The sequence below is a fragment of the Colias philodice genome, chromosome 20, assembly GCF_061535455.1.
Source record: "Colias philodice isolate Cphi_HAF_F1 chromosome 20, ilColPhil1 Martin Lab GWU primary, whole genome shotgun sequence".
In the NCBI taxonomy this organism is placed as follows: Eukaryota; Metazoa; Arthropoda; class Insecta; order Lepidoptera; family Pieridae; genus Colias; species Colias philodice.
In genome coordinates this window covers 1,301,978-1,314,133 of record NC_143105.1, presented here as the reverse complement: position 1 = coordinate 1,314,133, position 12,156 = coordinate 1,301,978, and the positions used below count along the sequence as shown (strand labels likewise).

The window sequence follows — 12,156 nt, the reverse complement described above, 5'->3', positions numbered from 1 at the left end:
GCAGCTAGTTAATAATATTCTTAAATCTTAATTCATAGGCCTTGGCTTCTCCGCTTCAACCTATTAGCCTTCTTCTATTTAGCCTGAAGAAAAACCAATAACCATTCGATGTGTTCAAATATAAATGCACAACCTTAGAATACATATATATACGGATTTAATTTAAACCGTTCCGTTTCCTGTTTGTTTTATACACAGATCACAGAAACTAAAGGGTTGTGTACTTAGAATACTTACACAGGGTGTCCCACTATTGGTATACTAAGCGCGAAGGGACTTGTAGTTTTGCATACACTGACCACGAAAAAAATACAAATTACGTCAAAAATTTTTTGTTAAATTTTTCCTGAAAATCCATGTTTTCTTCTCTAGCTTCGCACAGCCGGCATATACCGCTTCGCTAATATGAGCATTTTGTCTATGAAAACATAATGCTAAACGATAGATCACGTGCTGGTGGCAAAGTTAGGCGGGTTGCTTGTTATGGGTGTTCACATAGAGTTTTTAGAATTATTCATCTAAGTATTTGAAAAAAAATGCGTCTGGAATTTTATAAGTATTTTTTACGAACTCAGCGTATGCAAAACTATAACCTACTTTGAGCTTAGTATACCAACTTGATACCAACAGTGGGACACCCTGTATAAACTCAGTTTAACAACAGGAAACGGAAAAAGAAAACAAAATAAAACATTTGTTGTCGTGAGTGCTTGCAAAATGGCTGCCAGCCTGCCACTCGGCACATTTTTCACGTAGATTTCCACATCAGCTGCTTCTCATATATTTATTTTTAAATAACCTCTCGACAATGGCAGGGTCTTAGATTCGGATAAATCAGTAAAAGGGATTGGAACTGTGCATCTTTCCATGGAAACAGTACTTACCTAGGTCTCCACTTTCTATTTTATCGTTTAATTTTTTTTAATCCAACTTAAAGTTACAGGGGCTAAGATCGAACCTAAGCAATAATATTAAAAAATAAGGAAATAATAAAAAGAAATAGATACGATTATTTTCCTGAAAACATAGAATGCATTGCAAGTAAAATGTTCCAAGTGTCACTAGATGGCGTGCAGTGTCCGTTTAGAAAGCCGTTAGAGAAAGGACAGAATATATTGTATTAATATTAATACACATCATTTCACTTATCAATGTGATAGAAGAAAGTTTATATTTCGTACGTATATAACTACTTTATCATTTTTGAAAAAACTTGCACTGGTAGATAGCTACATTACTGAGGCTATTTCCTCTTGAGCCACCGCATCAAATTCCATAAAGACAGACAGCGGTGTAGGTAATCATAATATGTATATAAAAAAATAATATGTAACTAAGTACAATAATACATAATATTTCTTGAAATAAAACAAGCAAGCAATTTAAAATTTTTATCACTCAATTTACTAGAACGCTGTCAACAGCACATTGTTCTATATTAGTAACTTGTAAGTGATAATGCTATTGTGTTGCATAATAACATCAATTGAATCCATACTAATATTATAAATGCGAAAGTAACTCTGTCTGTCTGTCTGTTACTCAATCACGCCTAAACTACTGAACCAATTTGCATGAAATTTGGTATGGAGATATTTTGATACCCGAGAAAGGACATAGGCTACCTTTTATTGCGAAATATGTACCACGGGCGAAGCCGGGGCGGACCTCTAGTTATTTATATATCTATTAAATTATAATTTGTGACGTGTTTTATTAGATTTGGTTCTATCATTGACATAAGTCTGAAATCTTGTAATTAATGTCTGGCGGTCATTTTAAAGTATGGTACATATTTCATAAGGTATATTGAAACAAACAAATAATTATTTATATCACATTTAATACAAATATATAGTACCTACACGAAAATCCGCTAATAAACACATTTTTTTTTTCCAACCAACGGGAATCGAACCCACACCCGCTGGCGCAATTTAATACTCACTTACCAATATACTTACGAATTGTTTTCGTTCCGTTGTTTTATTTATTTTTATAATTTATAAATAAACAACTATAGTTTCTTAGTACTTCCCCGATGACTGTCAACTGAATCATAAGAGCTTATCATACACAATCAAGTATAATCTAGTATCTACGCGTTTAATAAACTAAAAAAGAAAATATTCAATATATAAGATAATAAGTAGTTAAGTGTGTATAAGATCAAAGATGTTTGTAGGCCAAAAAAATTCAAGGATCTCTATGTTTTAACTATGTTTTAAAACTGATGTAGAATTTTGTTTAATATGCAAAAGAACATAGGTAGTACCTAGTAGGTACCTAGGTACTACTTGTAATAAATAGTGACAACAATTCATCAAAATTGGTTCAGTATAATTTATTTTGAGTAGTTTTGCTATCATGCAAAGTTTCATATAATAGCTCCATCTATATTATTTACTAGCGGTCCGCCCCGACTTCGCCCGTGGTTGAAGTTTGTTTACGTTTTCTCTACATAAGAACCATCCTCGTACTTCAAGGAATATAATAAAAAAAGAATTATCGAAATCGGTTCAGCCGTTCTCGAGTTATGCGCTTACCAACACATTTTGCGATTCATTTTTATATATAAGATATGTTAATTTATATTGTTATGAAAAAACAAAACAAACAACTTTTTATTTTTTCAAAATAAATCGTGATAAACACAATAATCTAAAGAAATAAATATTTTTTAAAAACTATTACTTGTCATGTAATAGTTTTGTAAATGAAAAGATTATGTGAAAATGAATCTAACGATTCGTTTGGTTTAATAATATGCATCCCAGGCTGTAGATTGATTCTTACTTACTTGCTCAGATCGCCATCGATCAAAGTTAGGATATGATCCCATAATCATATCCTAACTTTAGGAACTTGAAGCTTGAAGGAAATAGATGAAAATAAATAAATATATGCACTTATTTCTCATAAAAATTTTATTATTTAGCTACAATTATTATTATATGTAGTTAGTACAGCAAAGAATAAAAATTACATAGTAAGTTTTAATTTGTGTCATAAAGAATAAAATTAAAAGTTAAACAATCATATCATTTTCTTAACATTAGCACGAAAGGTTGGGTCATACCGATCATACAAAAAAGTATTTGAGCATTTTAAATAATTATTTCTAATCACACAATACTTATTATATAGTTAGATCCCTCAATTAGATCTCAAACGACGAAAACGACCCTAAAAGAGTAAAAGACAACGCATGCGCCATTGCCGCCAAGCGCGAGCGCCTATGTTCGCTGCACGCAGCCTTGACACCGAACCAGCGAACCGGAGACACTTCACTTTTATCCTGTAAATGCTCATTAACATTTTATATGGAACAGTTCACTTAACTGGCCGTAGAAAAAGAAATGTTATGTTTTCACCTTTTTCCGTCTAGAAAACGATAATAAATTATACATGTGACAACTGCGTCTTTCCAAACTATACAAGGCCAGTACGCAACGGTGTGAAACTAATCACGTATAGTTTGGAAATAACTTTTTTACAAAGTTCTTCCAATCTATACAACAGCAGTACGCAAATACTTGCAAATACTCGCGTATACTTTGTAGAGAAGTAAGTAAGAATAGCGCTCCAAAACATACAGCGCCAGTACGCATGCGGACTAATCGTGTATGTTTCGGAGTAAGCGCGGCGTCTCTCCATTGCTCGCGTTTATATTATTGTATTGCTGTTTTGAAATCTATTATTAAAATGCATGTGTATTGTGTATATAATGTTGCGTACTGATCGTATATTTTTTGTATCGAGGATGCTTGTGTCTTCGTTCCCGACTATACTGCACGACTTACAATTGACAATAGTGCTAAAATGTAAGAATGTAATAAGTCCAGAAGAAGACGGTTGCGAGGCGACGGAGCCCCGCTTCGCGGGGCTCCTATTTTTGTGTAGTTAAAAAAAACACGAACCTAACCTAACCCATAGGTAACCCTTATATCTGTTACCTATTTATTTTTCTAAGCTTACCTAATAATATTTTTATTCCATATTTTACTGAATCAATCAAGAAGAATAAAAGTACTACTCGACCAAGCCAACTAGACGCTCGGGTGGAATGCGGCCTCCCCGCCCGCTTACCGCCTCAGGTACCGCGTTCGCCTTAGTACGGTTCGCAGCATCGACGCATTCGTACGTTTCGCATCGCTAGTTATTTCTGTACTTTTTATTATTAATCGTTAAAGCTTGTTGTTGACTGTTAAGTTTTTCGTTGTTATTTGTTTAAGTTTTTACTGTGTTGTTATTCATAGACAGCCCTCGAAATGGGGAAAAATAAGACTATTCATAGCGGAGAGCGAACAGTGATATTATTAATATTTTTTTTTTGCTATCTGTACCCGAGACATGGGCGGGTGACGTCACAGTTGAAAAGGGTCTAGTTGGCTTGGTCGAGTAGTAGATAGATATAGCTTTACAAGTCTTTGATTGCCTATATATTTATTATTTCGCTCAAGCGTAAGTGGTGTTAGCTATATTTAGTTATACATATTTTGCGTACTGATCGTGTATAGTTTGGAAAGAAGAAGCAAGCATCCGCTTTACAAAGTATACACGATCAGTACGCAAAATTCGTGTATATATTGTAATAACAAACTTAAAAACAGCATTACAAAGTATACACGAGCAGTTTCCTATGGTTGCGTTCTGGCTATGTATAGTTTGGAAATACGCGTGACAACTGTGTCGTTACATTTAAATATTTCTATTTGTATTGAATGAATTAGGATTATTTTTGACACATTATAGACTAGCCTTGAACTTGAAGCAGCCCTGGATAAATAAAAAAACCCTGTAAAATGGTAACTTTATTTTGGTAGAATTATTTTTAAAATGAATCGAGGTGTTTTCCTGTTTAAACATAAAAACATAAATAACCTAATAAAAAATTCATCTTTTTGCAATATTATGAAGAACGTGGGTCTATTACCTTACCTAATAAATTATTTTTTCATCTAGGAGCAAAAAGTTTTGACATATTGTGACATTTCGCAACTCGCACTTTTCCAGAGAGGGAGTGGCCGTGGCCGATCCGGCCATTCGTACGAGTCCCGCTCTTCCTTCGCTCAAGTTGATGATTATGATGATGATCTGAAAAAATGTTATTATTATAGAAGTTACACAACCAAAAACTGGATACATAATTGATAATACATGTTATATTTATATAGTAAATTCCATCATGTATATTATATGCAGTTGAATGAAAATGATTATAGATAATATACAATACCACGGACACGAAAAACAATACATAGACGACAAACCACAGATTATTAATAGTTTTCAATTACCAAGAAGTTTGATATAATTACTAGCGAACCGATTACAGTGAAATTTAGCACACATATATAGAAAATCCAAGTTGGATTAACACATAGGATAGGTTAAATAGGTTTTATCCAGGAAATCCCACGGGAACGGGAACTGCGGGTTTTTCTTTGAAAACGCAGGCAAAGCCGAGGGCGGAAAGCTAGTTTAATATAACACAATTATTCTTAATAAATATTTAAATACATACATATAAGTATACATAATAAGAAATTGAAAAAGAAATGGAACACTGAGGGGTCCTTGCTTCGAAACCAGGTGGTCAGATAATAATATTATTCTGTGTTGATAAGAAACCAAACTCCTTTTAGTGTTTATCACACGTTTATCAACACATAAATAAACATAATAAGAATCGTAACAATAAAATGAAAACAAAGTTGCACATAAAAACAAAAAAAAATATTTTGTATCTTCACTGTAAAAAATGAAATTATAGTTTTTACACAAATACATCTGATTAACACATTTAAATATCGTTATATTATGTATAAGTATGTCTTTACATTTTATAATTATTTATTTATGTACATATAATTGTACACAACATTTACTAAACTTTCTTCACTCTTTATTAACACCAAATAAATTAATGTGTGCACTGAATTTTATCAAAACGCATGCAGCCGTTTCTTTATGATATGTAAGCTGTGTCGCTGCATGGTTCCATCCGCGGGTAAAAGAGAATTTCTATAACTTATGTGTTATTCTGATACATAAGCTACATCACTGCTTATTATCATTAAAATCCGTTCAGTTAATTTCACAACAAATATGTAACAAACATCCATTTGCATTCTTGCCATTGCAAAATGTACATATCTACCTAATCAATATTTTTATTTTTTAGTGCCCAATTACGCAACTGTCCAAAAATCAAACTATTTATGTACATAAAATATTATTTACGATTAATCTAGCTCTTTAATTTTGAAGGAATGAATGTAAAAAATAACTTTCCTATAAAATAAGCATTTGATTGTGATTTTTATTTATTACTTACTTATTACATTATTTAAAAAAAAAATGAAAAAAGCACATAATATACCTAAATACCAACTTGGTATTCAAAAATCAAAACCTACGGAACCCTTAGTTTCGCGATCCCGACTCGCACATTTACCACGTCACATTGGTAGAAAATACATAAAACACACGCTTTTAGATTTGAATATCGTTTTTGAATAATTGGGTCACATAATGGTTTCCTTAGTGGCAATAGGTATAATTAATTATACCTATTGTAGTGGCCGAATACCTAACTAAGTACCTAGTATGTTTTTAATTTTTAATTGAGTGCGTGAGTTCGTAAAGATTGTGTTTATTGTTTTGACTAAAAATTGAAATATTATTAGTAATGGTTGTATTATACATGGTAAATACTAAATATGTAGTTGGCATAAAATAAAGTCCCTCCGTGCCATACGCAGTCAGCAGCCTGTCTTTATCTGTCCGTACTCCTTCTGTATGTAGATCATGATGTAGATATGCTTAGTATTCGGCTGTAGAGGTAATATTTTAATTTTTTAAATAGGTAGGTATGCCTAGATAGTAACTAGTAAGTAAGTATCGTTCTCGAGAAAGTTTTCATAAGAGCAAACAAAAAATAGAATCAATATTGCAAAAAAAAAGTTTTGTTCTAAAGCTAGTTTTAAGTTTATGGTATATGTGAAATCCTGCAAAGATTGTCACGGTCTAAGATCCGAACATAAGGCGAAATTCAACGGCGTGATAATAGAATGAGACCAATTTTATAATTAATTTAGTCTATTAAAAAATGTATTAAAAATGGGTTGACTGGGAAAATCCTGGACAGGACATTTTTAATGAATTTAAAAAAAAAACATTTTTTTTTTAATTAATTGCAGAATCAAGATAATAAAAAAAAAAATATAATAGACTTAAAGTATGAAACCTACAGAATGTGCAGTCATAGTTTTCTAATATTTACCGGGACAAACGGCTAGGTTGGCAGGTATAAACAGGTATGTCGGTACCAGTTACTTTCACTTGATAGGATGATGAAAAAAAAAATTATGTCAGCACTGTTTTATTACAAAATTGTTTTATTATCTCGAAACTGCAATTAATAAAAAATAAAAAATAAATAATTAATTAAAAATGTCCTGTCCAGGATTTTCCCAGTCAACCCATTTTTAATACATTTTTTAATAGACTAAATTAATTATAAAATTGGTCTCATTCTATTATCACGCCGTTGAATTTCGCCTTATGTTCGGATCTTAGACCATCACATTGTATTGTCGAAATTACGTAATATTAGATTGAAACTAGGGATGAACGATACCGATACCGATATATCGGCCGATATAATCGGCAAGCCGATATATCGGTATCGCCGATTATAAAACAACCGATACCGATATCAAACAATTAAAAAACCGCGCCCAATGAACGATGCGGGAGGCCGCCCGCGCGTGCGCACTTTGTTTTTTGAAAAAAACTCTACCAATAGTAAACTTTTATTAGGAACTGATTGTATGTGTATAACTTAAAGTTTAACTGACTTTGCAAAATAATAATACTAAAATAAATGGCTTTCTTTTTTTTTTTGATTTGGCATTGTTATTTAAAAGAATACGATTTACAGTTGAGTCTCTGTTAACTGTTGGTAACTTTTATGCATAATTCACTATTTATTTTTCTACCAAGCCATCGATATCGGTATCGCCGATATTTAATTACAAATATCGGTATCGGTATCGTATCGGCAAAATCATGTATCGTTACATCCCTAATTGAAACTTATCCAATAATGTACCTACGTATTATTATGACCTATGTTTCTTACATAATATTTTGACACCATGAATAGTTTCGCGACATTCCGGATAAACTGTGGCAATTAAAAAAAACTTTTGTTTAAAATTAACATGGATAAAAGAGTTAAAAGCCTGAATCGTAAGCCATTTTATTTTCTTTTTTTCTGTGAATATATCCATATTCCACATGTTTTAGTCTATACCTATACGGAGAAAACACCACGTTCTAAAGTAATCCATCTGTCAATGTCATACTTGACAGTTGACACTAGCAAATAGACATCTTCTTGCCATGAAGAAAGAAAAAAAAGCATTTGTCATAATGCACATCTCACAAGTTCTTCACTTTTCCATCATAATAAAAATACAATTAGCATCGCCGAATACCGTTCCTGCTGTCATTTATTTAGTACATGTATAACTATAGAACCAGTTACTCGACCTTATAATATTACTGTTACATGATTTTCGCGTATTTACCGACAAGCCGACTAACCAGCGCATTGAACTTGGACAAAGAATAAAAAATGACAATTGCGCGCAATTTCAAAAAGCGAATGTCAAAATATATTGAAAAGAAAAACCGATGAAATATTTAAATTTTAAATACGTGAGTACAACTTTTATCAAGATAGCCAGTGACAAAACGCAATCTAAAATCAACAACAATATCTAGGTACCTATATGCTATAGGTAAACGCCTTGAAAAGCAAGGAAATGTGAGTATTCAACGCACCTACATAATATTAAGTATCAATAGACATTTTCCTTTGTTTAAGATTTTGAATCGTAACTGCCATTAGCAAAAAATATTTTAACAACAATGAATGCAGGTAGATTTAAAACAATGCATGTTTTTACAAATCTTGAAATCACCACGTGCTTGTGGAATAATTTAAAAATTGGTGAGCTTGTAACAATAGTTTATTCCGTTGTAAAACTTTATACCTACTAGGTACACAATTGAAGGTTTAATTTTCAAATAATTTTCATAACAGCGTTGCGCGAACAATTACCATTCAGCATTCACTCATGCTTGCTTAAAAATGAGAAGATTGAACATCGCCGACAATTTATTAAGTTTAAAATATGCATTACTCATAATGGCAGCGCAACAAGTTTCATAATACCGTTTTGGCGCCAAGATCGTCGATCTTTGGATAAGGTAGTTATATAGGTACCGCAATTCGTGCTATGACAGCTGTAGTAATTTAAATCATAACGGTTGTACACTTCTTAGTCCGCGGTGAATCATATTTCCGCCCGATTCAGGATGCCTTGTATTCAGATATTACGATAATATATGTACACATTGCGACAATGAAGAAAGAATTTGCTAATTCCACCATTGAATACAAATTGGTCGTATTGTACTGTGTGCGTTGCGAATATTTTATTAACGAAACGCTTTGCTGCATTTCATCAAACAAAGGAATCAGCTGTTAAATCATTAAATTACATTCAACTTTTAGATCTAAAGTTATAAACAGACGTTCGAATTTGGTACGGACCGCACCGTGACCTTGGTGCGCTCCGGACCATATTCGATCATGTGTACAGTGGTCCGCCGGACATAATTATTATTATTGACGGTACGGTTGGTTCGATGGTTTTTTCATCCGAACTTGGTGCGGACCGTACCAAATTCGCGCGTGTGGACGGGCGATCGCACCGGACAGCGCATTAGTCATAGACTATATACTTATTACAGCTTTAGTCACAGTTCTACCGCCAAACAAAACGGACGTCGGTCGATCGTTATCAATGGCGATGGCGTCGGATGACGTGGCTAATACTGAAAAAAGATTAATAATATAAATTTTAGAACTCTACAAAGATTTATGATATGACTGCATATGTCTGAATGAATCCCTGTCTTTTAAATATAATTTTGCCCATTCTTTTCTCTTCGTTTTCTTCTTTTCAATGGTTGCAACTTGTACTTGTACTTGTACCAAAAGAAGCCTTGAACTGAGGTCTACATGTGAAAAAAATACAACATTCTAACCACGAATTTATGACGAGAAATAGATTTTCAAAGAATTCGGTTTGACTTTTAATGAGATTACTATGATCAATGCTCGAAATATTCACAAAAAAAGGAGATTAATTTGTATTAATTTGATATTATTGAATTGTCTTATAAATCTAAGATATTTTTTTTGTTCAGTTAATTTATTACATATTTAAAGATTGTAATAAATTAACCTTTTACCTACATATAATAATATGTATATTGAAATATCGACTATAACTAACGACTAAAACATAAACAAAAACTTGGTAATAGATAGTATGATATATAATTTTATTTATAATTTTATTTACTAGGGACAACCCTGACATTCTTTGAAAATCTATATCTCGTAATAACTTCGTGGCTAGAATGTGGTATTTTTGTCACATGTAGAACTCAGTTCAAGGTTTCTTTTGGTACTAAACAGAGCTTCTACTAACGCCTGCATATAATATAAAAAAATAAAAACGAAAATCAGTAAAAATTACAATACTTTCGCCTCTATCGACAATATCGAAAAAAGGGATAATTTGCGCCTTTAATCACTTCATATATTAGCAACGTAATAAATTATCTAGTCGCTAGTGTATCTATTTTTTTATACGAATTTATTTAGCTCAGTCAGCCGCGAAAATTCCAATATTTTAAATGTTTTTTTAAAAATCGTAAATTTAATCGTAATTTTTAAACAAAGAATATTTTCTTTGTGCGGCAATGCCTGGACGGATAGCCGAAACCGATTGAATATTGAAACTGTAAAGGCGAAGCTGCAAATTAATTGTAATTTTAAATTATCGTGCAAAGATTTTTATACATTCGCTTTAGAAAATGAAGAGCTATTAAAAGCTGTTTCTTCCAACAGCAAATATAAATGCCAAAAATAAATTTTCTCTATTTAACATTGCTGTTTTTATTATCTCCCGTAAAAAATAACTAAAACTCGTATTTTTAATGCTGTTTACCCTTAAATCAAATACTGGCAACCCTAGGTGCGGTGCGGTCGTGTGGCGAGTCGATCGCACCGCACGAGTACGGTGGTCCGGTCGCACCAGTTCGAACGTCTGTTTATAATTTTAATCGTGTCCTTCATTTCGGCAGTATGAGCTACATATATCGAGCTATATGTGATACAATTTACGATGGAAACCGGTCCGTGCCGTCTACTTCGATTCAGTCAACCTGAACCAAATTCACATAAAATGTTAAATGAATCGTTAAAACGAACTTTCCATCGACTATTTCGTTCTACCTTCTAATTTTGAATTTTCTTTTCGAACGGCGATAACTTCGTACCTGGCCTAAATTGGAGTCGACAGCACAAAGAGATGTTACCTGTGTCACAAAATGCCACGTGCAAACTTGATCTAGCACAACACTCGGGACCGCATGCAGGCCGGGATTGGTGCAATTTGATAAAGGCACAAACATTTACACCGAATCACGTCCTAAGCGTGGCCACCGCTGTGAACGACCGGCCGGGTAACGGGATCGCGCGCCTCGGATGCTGAGTAGCGGTCTTCGAAGGCCGGGCCCGCTTGGATAGGCCGGGACTGGTGCAATATCGCTCAACAGAATATAGCACCGGTCACCGCCCAGCCACACGGGCCTCGTACGAGCTGCTGGGTTTTCCTCGGTGATCGCGGTTTCGTGTGAACTGAGAGAACTCGCGCACGACCGAGTCGCGTTGTAAGCGCGCACTGCACTAGTTGCCCGCGCGGCGGTCGACGGCCGAGTGCGGCGGCGCGGGGAGAGAGTCGCGCGCGCAGCTGTCGCGCCACACCGCCTCCCCGCGCACCCCTAGCCCCGGCCCTTTATCGTTCTGGGAAGTGGTTCCTAAACTTCCCCACTGTTTTGTCCTTAAAAAATCTCCCCGACACGTGGGAAAATCGACGCGATACATTATTGGAACGAAAGTTGTAAACCTTGACATGTAGCCGACGTAGAGATGACGTGCGCTCGAGTGAGCTTTTCGTACGATGGTACCTCCGTGGTGATTACGTGAGGTCGCTCTCAATCATG

At 34.0% G+C, this 12,156-nt stretch overlaps 1 long non-coding RNA gene across 1 annotated transcript; it reads right to left on the bottom strand.

Annotated features, from left to right (window-relative positions):
* Positions 1 to 2,947: 2,947 nt before the first annotated feature.
* On the bottom strand, positions 2,948 to 11,680 carry LOC149479251 (uncharacterized). Its single transcript, XR_016317278.1, has 3 exons — positions 11,470 to 11,680; positions 4,937 to 5,097; positions 2,948 to 3,298 (listed from the first exon to the last, which is right to left on the bottom strand). It is a non-coding gene; the product is annotated as an uncharacterized LOC149479251 (long non-coding RNA).
* Between the last annotated feature and the right edge of the window lie 476 nt (positions 11,681 to 12,156).